Raw genomic sequence first — 15,179 nt, 5'->3', positions numbered from 1 at the left:
GCTGAACACTGTGAAGAGGACGCACTACACTAACGTTAAAATAATGTAGCTGCCTGCGGTAGTGATAGAATCAGGAAAACACCACCAACCTTCTACAGGTAGCTTTAGCTGAACACTGTGCAGAGGTCGCACTACACTAACTTGTAGCTTTAGCTGAACACTGTGAGGAGGACGCACTACACTAACTTGTAGCTTTAGCTGAACACTGGGAGGAGGACGCACTACACTAACTTGTAGCTTTAGCTGAACACTGTGCACTACACTAACTTGTAGCTTTAGCTGAACACTGTTCAGAGGACACACTACACTAACTTGTAGCTTTAGCTGAACACTGTTCAGAGGACGCACTACAAAAACTTGTAGCTTTAGCTGAACACTGTGAAGAGGACGCACTACACTAACGTTAAAATAATGTAGCTGTCTGCGGTATTGATAGGATCAGGAAAACACCACCAACCTTCTACAGGTAGCTTTAGCTGAACACTGTGCATAGGTCGCACTACACTAACCTGTAGCTTTAGCTGAACACTGTGAAGAGGTCACACTACACTAACTTGTAGCTTTAGCTGAACACTGTGCACTACACTAACTTGTAGCTTTAGCTGAACACTGTGCAGAGGTCACACTACACTAACTTGTAGCTTTAGCTAAACACTGTGAGGAGGACGCACTACACTAACTTGTAGCTTTAGCTGAACGCTGTGAGGAGGACACACTACCCTAACTTGTAGCTTTAGCTTAACACTGTGCAGAGGTCACACTAAACTAACTTGTAGTTTTAGCTGAACACTGTTCAGAGGACGCACTACACTAACTTGTAGCTTTAGCTGAACACTGTGCAGGGGTCACACTACACTAACTTGTAGCTTTAGCTGAATACTGTGAGGAGGATGCACTACACTAACTTGTAGCTTTAGCTGAACACTGTGCACTACACTAACTTGTAGCTTTAGCTGAACACTGTTCAGAGGACGCACTACACTAACTTGTAGCTTTAGCTGAACACTGTGAGGAGGACGCACTACACTAACTTGTAGCTTTAGCTGAACACTGTGAGGAGGACGCACTACACTAACTTATAGCTTTAGCTGAACACTGTGCACTACACTAACGTGTAGCTTTAGCTAAACACTGAGAGGAGGATGCACTACACTAACTTGTAGCTTTAGCTGAACACTGTGAGGAGGGCGCACTACACTAACTTGTAGCTTTAGCTGAACACTGTGCACTACACTTACTTGTAGCTTTAGCTGAACACTGTGCAGAGGTCGCACTACACTAACCTGTAAATAATGTAGCTGCCTGCGGTAGTGATAGGATCAGGAAAACACCACCAACCTTCTACAGGTAGATTTAGCTGAACACTGTGCAGAGGTCGCACTACACTAACTTGTAGCTTTAGCTGAACACTGTTCAGAGGATGCACTACACTAACTTGTAGCTGTAGCTGAACACTGTCCAGAGGTTGCACTACACTAACTTGTAGCTTTAGCTGAACACTGTGAGGAGGACGCACTACACTAACTTGTAGCTTTAGATGAACACTGTGCACTACACTAACTTATAGCTTTAGCAGAACACTGTTCAGAGGACGCACTACACTAACTTGTAGCTTTAGCTGAACACTGTGAGGAGGACACACTACACTAACTTGTAGCTTTAGCTGAACACTGTGCACTACACTAACTTGTAACTTTAGCTGAACACTGTGCAGAGGTCGTACTACACTAACTTGTAGCTTTAGCTGAACACTGTGAGGAGGACGCACTGCACTAACTTGTATCTTTAGCTGAACACTGTGAGGAGGATGCACTACACTAACTTGTAGCTTTAGCTGAACACTGTGCACTACACTAACTTGTATCTTTAGCTGAACACTGTTCAGAGGACGCACTACACTAACTTGTAGCTTTAGCTGAACACTGTGCAGAGGTCACACTACACTAAATTGTAGCTTTAGCTGAACACTGTGCAGAGGTCACACTAACCTAACTTGTAGCTTTAGCTGAACACTGTTCAGAGGACGCACTACACTAACTGTAAATAGTCTAGCTGCCTGACTGTGGTACTAATAGGATCAGAAGAACACCAGCAATTTTCTTCAGGTAGCTGTAAATACTGTAACAACACAAGCCTGCCTGTCAGTAGTAATAACAGGAACGGATCTAGCTAAACTGAATACAGTATATATATATATATATATATATATATATAAAACACCTGGAATGCATATAAATACACAATACATTGTAAGTGCAGCTAACTGACTGACTGTCCCGCCTAATCTATCTAACTTTAATCAAATGACACTGTCTCTCTGTCTCTGTCTCTCAATGCCAGAACACATTACACAGGTCCGCCGTGCAGGCGGCCTTATATAGTGTGGGACGTGTACTAAACCCCCTGAGCCATAATTGGCCAAAGCCACAGAGGGCACTGTGATTGGCCAATTATGCGGGTCATAGTGCATGCTTGGCCAATCATCAGCCAGCAATGCACTGCGATGCCGCAGTGAATTATGGGCTGTGACGCGCCACACGAATTTGGAGCTAACGGCCCATATCGTTCGCAAGTTCGAACGCCGAACAGACGATGTTTGAGTCGAACATGGGTTCAACTCGAACACAAAGCTCATCCCTAGTTATGGCAGCAGCTAGCTGCCCTAACCACGGTATCCTCTTCTTCAGCGGGTGGTCCGCTTCAAGATGAAAGTGGTCTCTGCAGCGGATTTGCCATGAGATCACTTTTATTGGTGGTGGGAAAGGCCCCCCAGCCGCGCTCCGGTGCCCTCCGCCACTTACTGGAGCCATCTGCATCAGAGGCGATTGGATCCTTCTTTTGGCCTGACATGGAGATGAGTGAGGGGAATATGGCTCCCACCCGTCTCCATATCATTGAAGGGCAGAAGCAACGTCAAAACTGCACTTCCGCCCATAGCTCTTAAAGGGCCATTTTTTTTCATTTTTTTAAATGACAACATTTTTTTATTTTTTTATTGAATTTTAGTGTAAATATGAGATTGGAGGTCTTTTTGACTCCAGATCTCATATTTAAGAGGTCCTGTCATGCTTTTTTCTATTACAAGGTGTAATAGATGTTTACATTCCTTGTAATAGGAATAAAAGTAGAATAAAAGTGACACAATTTTTTTTAAAAGAACAGTGTAAAAATAAAAAATAAAAGGTAAAATGAATAAGAAAATAAAAAACGTAAACGCACCCCATCCTGCCGAGCTCGCGTGCAGAAGCGAACGCATACGTGAGTACGGTGTTCAAACCACACATGTGAGGTATCGCCGCGATCAGTAGAGCAAGATCAACAATTCTAGCCCTAGACCTCCTCTGTAACTCAAAACATGCAACCTGTAGAATTTTTTATACATCGTCTATGGAGATTTTTAAGGGTAAAAGTTTGTTGCCATTCCACGAGCGGGCACACTTTTGAAGTGTGACATGTTGGGTATCAGTTTACTCGGTGTAATATTATCTTTCACAATATAAAAAAAATTGGGCTAACTTTACCGTTGTCTTTTTTTTTCATTCAAAATTTAATTTAAAAAAAAAAAGTGCGCTTGTAATACCAATGTGCACATATGCTGTGACAGAAAGTATTGCAACGACTGCCATTTTATTCTCTAGGGTGTTAGAAAAAAAGTATAATGTTTGGGGGTTCTAAGTAATTTTCTAGCAAAAAAAAACAGTTTTTATCTTGTAAACAGCAAATCTCAGAAAGAGGTTCGGTCCTTAAGTGGTTAAATATTGTGCCTGGGGGGTCTCCTTAGTCTGCCTGTAAAGTAGTGCATCTTTCCTGTGCTTAAAACAGCACCACAGCAAAATGATATTTATAAAGGAGAAAAAGTCATTTAAAACTGCTTGCGGTTGTAATGTATTGTCGGATCCCGGCAATATAGATAAAAATCAATGAAAAAAATGGCGTGAGTTCCCCCTCAATTGGGTCTGGTATGAATATTAAGGGAAACCTGCACCAAATAATAAAAAAAAATAAATTGCATGAGGGTCCCCCAAAAATTCATACCAGGCCCTTCAGGTCTGGTATGTATTTTAAGGGGAACCCTGCGCCAAAATAAAAAAAATGGCGTGGGGGTCCCCCCAAAATACATACCAGACTCTTATCTGAGCATGCAACCTGGCAGGCAGTAGGAAAAGGGGGGGACGAGAGAGCACCCCCCCTCCTGAACAATACCAGGCCACATGCCTTCAACATGGGAAGGGTGCTTTGGGGTCCCCAAAACACCTTGCCCCCATGTCGATGTCCCCAAAGCATTGGCCTTCGGCCAATCATGGCTCTCACAGCAGAGCGTGCTATGATTGGCCAAAGCATGCAGGTCAGGTGCATGCTTTGTCCAATTAGCAGCCATCAATGCACTGCGATCTCGCAGTGCATAGACGGTCTCACAGTGCATTATAGGGTATTTTGCGGGCGCTCAAATTGTTGAAAATGTTTGCTTTTGTTGAACATTCTGAAATGTAAGCATTTTTTTCATTTGGAATGATCATTGAATTTTCCACTCTAATGCCCCGTACACACGATCGGACATTCCGACAACAAAATCCATGGATTTTTTCCGACGGATGTTGGCTCAAACTTGTCTTGCATACACACGGTCACACAAATCTTGATGCAGCTCTTCTGCTTGATTCCGAGCATGCATAGAATTTTGTACATTGGAATTGTGTACACATGATCGGAATTTACGACAACGGATTTTGTTGTCTGAAAATTTGAGATCCAGATCTCAAATTTTGTGTGATGGAAATTTCGATGGAAAATGTCCAATGAAGCCTACAGATGGTTGGAATTTCCGACAACAAGCTCCCATCGAACATTTTCCGTCGGAAAATCCGACCATGTGTACGGGGCATAAGCGGTGTTGAATGGTTAGAGAGTATTTCTCTTCACCAAAAGTTCAAGGTAAGAAGAGGACCTGGGAATCTGCAAGATATTAAAATTAAGTTGAAGAAAAACATTCTCACTTTCTCTTTTCCAAGGGATTAATTTACTTACCTGAATCCACTGTCATATAACTGTCCACAATACTTTTTCCAGTAATAGAAACCAGTTAGTGCAAGATGCTCTGTGTGCAGCTGACTGATGGTTGATGCCCCTTGTGTTGTAATGTTATGATGCTAGTATTGTAATAGTAGAGGCCCCTTGGATGGATTCTTTTCAAAACCAATGGTCAGTGTCCATGGCACTAAGTGAGCACTGCAAAAAATACTCACCCACACTACAGTTCAGAAGTGAGAATTGAGTTGTGGCCTGTCACATGATCCTATTTTAAGGTAAGAAATGGAAGGCTTTAATTGCAAACAAATAAAAACTATTAGTTTCCTAGAGGCAAGTGAGGTGGGAAAGATGTTTTTATCCCCGCAATTTGGCTTAAAAGAACTATGTTAGTTGCAAACCAGAGCCTTATAACTCAACTTTTCAAGGTTCTTCTGAACACCCATGCAGGACTAAAGACTAAGAGAAAAGACAAGTGGTGTGAGTCAATGAACACTGCAAACTTGCTTACAGGATATATGTAAAAACTGATGACTTTACAGATGTGCTATTGACCCTTGACAGACTATTGGTTTTCAGCTGAAACAGACACTGTACAGACCATGCTTCAATTCCATGCTACACATTAGACGTGCACTGTCAAAAAATGTGTTCATTTTTGTTTCATTTGTTTATTTTTTTTTCGTTTTTCAGGTCATTCACTATGATCGAAATTCATTTTTTCGAATAAATTAGAAAATTCACAGATTTGAACATTCCGAAAATTCTAAAATGTTGAAATTCGAAATCTGAAAATTCTGAAATTCTGAAATTAAAAAATCTGAAAATTCTGACATTCTGAAATTTGGAAATTCTGAAATTTTGGAAATTCTGAAATTTGGAAATTTCAAAAATCTGAAAATCTGAAAATTCAAAAGAACGAAAATTCAAAGAACGAAAATCTGAAAATTTGAAAATCCAAAAACTCAAAAATCCGAAAATATGAAAATCCAACATAATAACTAACTAACTAATAATAACTAACTAATAAATTATAGGTATTGGAATTTCCTTTCAAATTTGGCTGTTAGCGAACATAACGAATATAAATTTATCCAAAGTTACGAATTATCCGAAATGACAAATCTAAATGAATTGAACTTAACAAATTAATTTTAATAAAATAATAATAAAAAGTTTTTATTATTGTCATTATTTATTATTATTGATTCGTTACGTTCCATTTGTTTAGATGCAGCATTCTTTATTTTGTATAATTCGTAACTTTGGATAAATTTGTATTCATTACATTCACTAACAGCCAGATTTGAAAGGAAATTCCAATGCCTATAATTTAATAGTTAGTAATAGTTATTATTAGTTAGTTAAATATTATTTCAGATTTTCAAATTTTTGGGTTTTCTTATTTTCTGATTTTTGTTCTTTTGAATTTTTGGATTTTCATTCTCATTTTCAGATTTTCATTCTTATTTTCAGATTTTCAAATTTTCAAATTTCCGAATTTTTGATTTTCGGATTTTTGAATTTTCAAATTTCCGAATTTTTGGATTTTGGGATTTTTGCATTTTGAAAAAATTTGTTAAACGGGTTTTCATTAATTTTAATACTTCTGAATTAACTAATTTGTTGAGTTTCATCTAAAAACAAATTCGGAATGAAATGAAATGCACATATCTACTACACATACTATTATTCCAACTCCAGACCCAAGTTTACCATCTTTCAGCCCTGATAAAGGAGGACTTTCAAAGCCCCTGAATTGTATTAGACATTTTTACTGGTGATAACAACAATAAAATGTATTCTGCACACCCACTAGTGAATTTGTCTTCTATCCATTTCTTATATTTAACAGGCTGGGGTAGTACCATTGTTCTTGCTATATTTCATAGCAATAAAGGAAAATAAAAAAGCAATCTGTATATTCTGTATGGTAAGGTGTGTGAATTACAAGAATGGCTGACAAAGATAATACAAATTGCAGCTAAAGCAGATTGTGTTGATGCATTTCAACAATGTGTTTAGCTGTTCGCAGAGTTTTCAGCTTAAAAATGTTAAATGCATATTGTTGAAATATATTTTTCTTCTTACCTGCCCACTGGAAAATTGCATCCAGACAAAAAAAAGGCACAAGGAAGCAAAACTGGTTTGTAAATGTTGCTCTGTCAAACCACAGCCTTTACTTACAACAATTCCCTAAAGTGGCAATGTCTCCCCTGCCAGAGACCTTTAGTTATCTCTTGCTGGTAGCAAAGGAACTTCTCCCTGAGGCTCTAACCTGTTCAGCCCTAGCTATTCACACTCGGTGAAGTCAAAATGCATTCCTACATGGAAGCTCGTTTAGTAATTATCCAGACATAAACAGCAGTTTACCTTCTGATTTTAAGTTAGGGTTTTTATATAAATATAACAACCTGCCTTTTAAGATTTTTTTTCTTGTGTTCAACATTCATTTTCTATTTTCTATTTTTTTTTTGGCAGGGGTCAGAGCAGATGTTACATAATAGAGAAGTGGACATGGTATTATGTAATCAATAGGTTTCAGAGATTGGATGAGAAAAATTAGCCAAAAAGTGTCTGCCTGATTACTATATAGAAGTAAGAGTTAAGAATGTAAATTCAACTGGTTGAAAAACAGTTTATTGTGAGGAGCCAAAAAAAGAGAGTAAAGGACTGTAATGTTGCTAAAAGGAATGTTTGAAAGGTAAAAAAAAGTGAAAGAGGGGCTTGGCGCACGACGGAGATGGCAGCACAGTGAAGGAGCTCCCGTGGTCTCGCAGCCTAGACCCTTCTAACTGCACATTAAACCCAGGATAATGAGCAGAAAGAACTAATACACGCAGCATACTAGATCCCGTCATTCAGCGGCTGTTCACAGTGGGAGAAACATTGCAGACCTCTTCAAGAGCCAGGCGTCCACACTAAACAGCGGGTCCGGATGCAAGATGGCATCACCACATGTGGAGGAGGATTTCAGCGAGGACTCGCAATCAGTTACAGAGGATAACAGTAGGGGATCCTCCCTTCCTGACCTCCCCCAAACATATACAGACATGTATCGCTTTGCAGCGTACATTGAATCCACTTTCTCTGCTGCTATCACTGATCTTAAGACTAACTTACGAGTACTCACAGAGAAGATGGCCTCAGCTGAAGCAGCAGGAAAGCAGAGGAAGAAACCCATACACAGGCTGGAGAAAGTAACAACCTCACAATCCCTTCATTTCATTGAAATGAATAGACATCTTGAGGATTTAGACAACAGGGGGAGAAGGAACAACATCCGAGTCAGGGGGATCCCAGAATCTGTGGAAACTGAACAAATTGCACCAGCTTTACAGAGGGTTTTTAATAGCTTACTGGAAAGACCTGAAGACACAGAAATTTAATTTGTGAGAGCTCATAGAGCGCTTAGGGTCAGGGGGCTGGATACCATGCCACCACGTGATATCATTTGCTGCTTGCAAAACTTCTCACTAAAAAGAGGACATTATGAGTAAAGCCCGCAGGAATGAACAAATCATTTTCAATGGTGAGACAATTATGCTTTTCCATGACCTCTCTCAGATAACTCTGAAGAATCACAGAGCCCTAAGTCCTCTCCTGGATAAACTGCGAGAGAGGGACCTGAGATATTCACGGCGCTTCCCTTTTGCCTTACTGGTGACCCATAATGGTCGGCAACTCCCTGCCCTCAACAGAAGACCTTACAGAATTCTGCAACGCACTCCAACTGTTGATCTTCCTGAGTGGTACCAAGAATTCCTCCTATCACCCCTGGAAAAGACCCCCCGAGGTCCCCCTTTGCATCATCACAGAAACACCAATCCAAGAAGATGAAATCAACCCACCAGGGAGGCTCCCAAGCTGGAACCCCAAACAACAGGTTCCACTACTCCAGGGCAGTGGACGACACCTAACAACGCTCTCTGACATGCGGCTACCCAGGCCAGATGTTCACAAGTTCTCTCCACTATAGGTCTAATTTTTTTCTTTTTACATTTTTTTCTTTTCCTTTTTTCTCTTTTTTGAATCTACAGGTGATCTACACATTTTGGTGAACTGACACTGACAATGGATCAGCAGGACTACCACCTTGTCCTGGCTCCTTACCAGATGAAGGATTATCTCCCCGCCAAACATAACAGATGGTAAGGTGTGGCCCCTCTGTCAACCCCTTATCTGGGACATAAGGTTATTCTTATCAGATACTCTAACTTCTGTCCCAATATAAAGCTTGAAATGTGACGCTAGGGCGGCTTTCGAGGCAACCACTGCATGTCTGTTCGCATACACCTTATATGCTCTCGGACTCACTGGGCTAGTAGACAAAACAAGATCCTCTCTGTGAGGCTTAACACGGGAATGTAGGTAGTATTTTCCATGCTCACCATGACATCGCTTGACCCCTGCATAACTTGTTGGGCAACTAAAGGTGTGGAGTGTAAATGTTACCATAGTGGAGTTTCACTACTTTTTTCAGGCCAAAATGTTATACTGATTTACCAGTTTAATTTTGTTTGCCATGTAGACACTAGAATGTTATAAGTTACAACATTTAGCCATGGTCTACAACTTATGCCGCGTACACACGAGCGGACTTTTCAGCATCAAAAGTCCAACGGTCTTTCCAACGGACTTTCGACAGAGCTACAACGGACTTTCGAACGACCGGACTTGCCCACACACGAACGGACTAAAGTCCGTTCGAAAGTCCGTTGGTTTGAACGTTTGAGCTGCCCTTGCGTCCTTTTGTGTCCGTCGGACTAGCATACAGACAAACTGATTTTTCAACCAGTTTTGAGTCCATTGGAAAGATTTGAAACATGTTCCAAATCTAAAGTCTGTCTGATTTTCGACAGAAAAAGTCCGCTGAAGGTCCGATGAAGCCCACACACGGTCAGATTGTCCGATGGATTTGTTCCGTCGGTCCAGTCCAGTTGAAAAGTCCGGTCGTGTGTACGCGGCTTTAGTGAAACAGAGGGCAGCGGTTCATATTCACCCCTCTGTTCTATGTTAACTTCAATAGTTTTTCTGTTTTAGAGCACCTTAAGTGCAGATTTGACTTATATTCTTTAATATTCACTAACCAAACTGGCTGCGACCCGCCCACCTCTGCTTAGTTTATTGTTTTCCTTTTTTTACTACTCAGCACTCTAATTAGTGCTGCCAGGGTAGGTCGGCTCCTTCCTCTTCCCCACAAAGTGCCCTCTGACATGGCACTTAGTGCCTATCGGGTGGCACTACATGAGACCTCTTGGGGTAGTTTTATTATCCCTAGGGTGATTGACTATTCCCTCACTTTTTCCTCTTTCTGCTATCATTTCCAACCTTTCTATTCCTCTGTACCCACCAACCTCACAAAATTGTTGTATAATCTATTGAATAGCTACGAGTGTATCCATAAGCGTTCTAACAATATACACAGTTGTATTTCCAGGTTACAGATTGCTGACTCTTTCTGAACCTACACTATGGCATACTCATCTTTAGGTCAAGATCCCACAGCAATATCCCTCAATGTCAGGGGTCTGAATATCCCTGAAAAACATTCTGCCCTCCTGAGGGAACTCAAAAAAGGTAGGCACTCGATTTGCCTTCTTACAGGAAATGCATTTCAAGACAAACCATGTACCCAGGCTCACTAACTCCTTTTTCACTGAAGCATACCACGCCACCAATGATCTCGCTAAGTCAAAGGGCATTTCCATTCTGGTCAGCAGGGATGCCTCCTTTGAACTTACAGATAGAATGACAGACCCAGAGGGAAGATACCTCTTTCTTAAGGGGAAGTGTTGCGGTACCCTTATTACAATAGCGAATGTGTACTTCCCAAACACATCCCACTTAGCTTTTCGTCAGTGCATGCTAAAAGATCTTGAGGGATTTAGTTCTGAATGTTTAATTCTAGGAGGGGACTTCAATATTCCCCTAAACCCCATTGCGGATACCTCCTCAGGCAAAACTTATATCACTTATAGGATCCTGAAAGAGATTAAACTCCTACTGAACTCCATGCACCAGGTAGACTCCTGGCGCTTCCTCCACCCTGAGGATAGGGATTTTACTTTCTACTTGACACCACATGACTGCTACTCAAGGATCGATTATATCTTTGCCTCACAAAGAGATCTTGAGTTAATATGCGCAGCCAACATATGGATCTGAACCATCTCGGACCACGCTCCTATATCCCTAACCCTAAACATATCAACACCTTTGCCCAAACCAAACACATGGAGACTGAACTCCTTCCTACTGACAGACCCTGTACTGTTACCCAAGATCTCTCTCCTACAGGAATACTTTGAACACAATAACACTCCAGGGGTTGACCCTATGATGGTATGGGAAGCACATAAATGTTCCATTAGAGGGGAGTTGATCAAGCTTGGAGCTCAGTGTAAAAGAGAAGGAAATCAAACAACTAACAAACACAATCCAAAACCTTGAAACTTTACACAAATAGTCCCTTACAGCTAGATATACCGTAGCCCTACTAGAAGCTCAGTAATCACTACAGCAAATGTTTGAGGCTAAGGCTAAATGTTTTTTATTTTTCCAGAAAAGAATATACTATGAACAAGGAGACAAGTCAGGAAAAATCCTAGCGAGGGCCTTGAAAGGTCCCAACTCCAACCAGAACATCCTAGGAATTTGCGACACAACAGGGAAACTTGATATTACTACTACACAAATAGCCCAATTCAGGGAAGAGCCCAGGCCCCGATGGTTTCACATCCATCTAATATAAGACATTCAATGGCACTCTCATAAAACCACTGCTGAATGCATTGAACTCCCTGTCGACTCCCAGGGAGGCTCCCCCTGCCTTTTTAGCAGCTTACATAACGGTCATACCCAAGCCAAATAAAGACCCAACACACTGCGCCAGCTACGGGCCAATCTCTCTGCTCAACTTGGATGCCAAACTCTTAGAAAAAATTATGGCCAATAGACTGAGACCACTACTGCATAGCTTGATCAACCTGGAACAGGCTGGTTTCATGCCAGGCAGAGATACTAAAGACAACATCACTAAAACACTTAACTTGGTTTATGCTGCCCGAACGCAAAAAAATCAAGGGCCTTCTCCTGTCCACGGATGCGGAGAAGGCGTTCGATTGAGTAGCCTGGGATTATATGTTAGAAACGTGCAGGTTCATAGGTTTGGGGACCCATATGATGGCCTGGATCATGTCTCTCTATAAGAACTCCACTGCTAAACTCAAGATAAATGGATCCCTGTCTGCACCAGTTCACATTAACAACAGGACTAGACAGGGCTACCCTCTATCTCCCTTCTTTTTTATGCTCTCACTAGAACCGTTCATCTGGCGGATGATAGCTGACAAAACAACACAGGGTTTTAGGGTAGCTAACAGGGAATTTAAAGTCGCTGCCTACGCAGATGACCTGCTGTTCTTTTTGACTAACCCACACACCTCACTACCCACCCTGATGAAAGAATTCTCACTATATGGCTCCATCTCAAACTTACAAATTAATTATACAAAATCAGAAGCAATGAACATCTCTATACCAGAGGATGTTCTCAAACATACAATCAAATTGCCTCTTCACATGTGAGAAATTGGCACTTTAATATTTGGGGATATGGTTAACACCGAGACTCTCCTCAATCTATGAATGCAATTTCCTACCCCTCCTTAAAACGATAGAAAAAGACCTCCAGGCTTGGCATCCACAACACTTTTCTTGGTTTGGCCGAGCAGCTATCTGCAAAATGTCCATTTTACCAAGAGTCCTCTATTTGTTCATAAACCTTCCGATAAAAATACCCCAGAGCTTTTTTAGGGCTCTTAACTCAATTCAGCTTAGATTCATCTGGGCTCACAAACACCCCAGGATCAAATTCAACTTGCTGACCAGACTCAAAGAAAAAGGTGGGATGGGCATTCCGTATTTTCGAAATTTTGCCTCTCATATTTATAGAGTTATTGACTGGCACTATCAACACGCTTAAAGATTGGATTGCACTAGAGGATGAATTGAGCCCCTTGTCCCGTGTCCCAGAAGATTTCCGGAAGGGAGGGGCCTCCTAGGGGGAGAGGAGGAGTCGCCTAGGTGGCCCAAAGTCAGAAGCAGGAAGTGGGACAGGAAGTCCCACTCAAAACTAGGCACCCACCCCCCCAAAAAAAAATGTAATGCCAAATGTGGCATGTAAGGGGGCGAGGAGTGCTTAAAGCGGAGGTTCCACTTTTGGGTGGAACTTCACTTTAAGAATGCATAAGAAGAGTAGGAAAAGACAATATGGCGTTCACTACATTTTTTTTAGAACAGAAGAAAGGGGACATTCTTGGCAATATATGTTCTCTGTGATTTGTGAACACACAGTGAAATCCTTTGATTATCCCACAAAGTCATTTAAAAAGGTAAGCATTTTTTATATTAACTACAATAACATAATTATAACCCTGTGGTGGGTATCACATAGACACTGTAAATTGAGGCGTGGCAAACATGAATCAATGCATCACACATTCAAATATGGAGAAAATAAACCCTCTTTTCAGTAATAATATTTTTAGTGAACACAGCTTTGGTTCATCCTACTTTACTATATAAAGACCATTGTCATTTCACTTTGCCTTACTCTTCACTTTTGCCTTACTAATGTAAGACTTTCTGCTTATCAGCGTGCCCTCAGAGTATTTTTTAGTGATTAATGCTGACGAAATACTGTTAACAATTTTGTGTTAGATATAACTTTCAAAATTGTAATGACCCTTATATAATGTGTTTGTTTGTATAATATGCATATGTGGCAAAATAATGTGAAACTAAATTTGATTATGAAGATAATTAAAGATAATTTATATTTAGTCCAAATATTGTGAGTTTCTATGCTGATGTTATGAGGTCATATAGGGTAATAAGACTTAGCATAGATAGAAAAATATATCCACAGGAATTTTGTGCAGGTAGACATCTGTGTCTAAAATGATGACTGATGTAAAATGCTTGCTAGTGCATTCTGGGTTAGTTGATACCCAGCAAAATAGACAACGGTTTCCTTAGGTTAGAGTTGGGCTGGAGCAGGGCTGACCATAAAATACACAAGTAGACATTTCCTTGAATTTATCTATAAAATATCCCATTTATAGCACTGCATCTTTTTGCAACATGATTTTTAATGTCCACAGGATTCCAGAGAGGGTGCTGACAGGTACCAAACTTCTACCAAGTGCCCTTCGAATAGCTGCTCCAAAGATATTCATTAAGTCAAACATATTTTGAGGATGATTCAGGTGAAGGTCTGATGACTTCCATTATCCAATTATATGCAAACAAAAATGCTGTTTTTTAACTTTCATGTGATTGGTGTTCTTTGCAAAGTGAAATCTCACCAGTCAATAAGCTACAAGAAAATTCCCTTGCAAAGAGCAACTTATCTTGCAAAAGGAACAGCCTATTTTTCTTTGGTAAATCAACCCCTTTGCCCAGTATGTGCTGCTTCCTGGTCATCTGAAAATTGAATTCAAGTATTCATAATGTGTCTGCACATTGATTTTAATGCTTGTTCAAATTCTGCACCATTTGCACATTATTCACCTGTGGAAAGGGTCCCAGTGCTACTGAACAAATTCTACTCCAAGTCCCAAGATGTTTTGGATGTACCATAAAGAACCAGGCACACTCCTGCATATTTTCTGGCAATGGCCATTTTTATATCAGTTCTGGATGAGAGTCAAGAATATAGTTTCCAATTGACCTTGGTAGATCTTGGCACAGACCCCCTAACCTGACTGCTACATATCAATGCAGCGCCCCTACATCACTACAAAAAATTCACTGACTGCTCACTTACTTTTTGCTGCCTGTGCCTGCATCCCTGATATATGGAAGCAAACGTCTCTACCGACCTTGAGTCACTGTTTCACTAGGCTGAATAAAATGAGATCTGTGGAAAATCTGACAGCTATGCGTAATAGAGCGGAAGACAAATTTAGGGACACCTGGCTGCCATGGACATCCTACACATGCTCTTCTCAATATCTCGATTTAATGCCAGGCAATCCCAGTCCCAGTTGAAAACCCTTGCGCATCATTAGCTGAGTACTGCTCTCCAACACCCAAACTTCTTGTTTAAATGTACCCTATATGTTCCTATTACGGACTTCGCTGCTGCG

This window comes from Aquarana catesbeiana, linkage group LG02, assembly GCF_042186555.1.
Source record: "Aquarana catesbeiana isolate 2022-GZ linkage group LG02, ASM4218655v1, whole genome shotgun sequence".
NCBI lineage: Eukaryota > Metazoa > Chordata > Amphibia > Anura > Ranidae > Aquarana > Aquarana catesbeiana.
The sequence above is the reverse complement of the archived record's forward strand: the minus strand, read 5'-3'. Positions refer to the sequence as shown.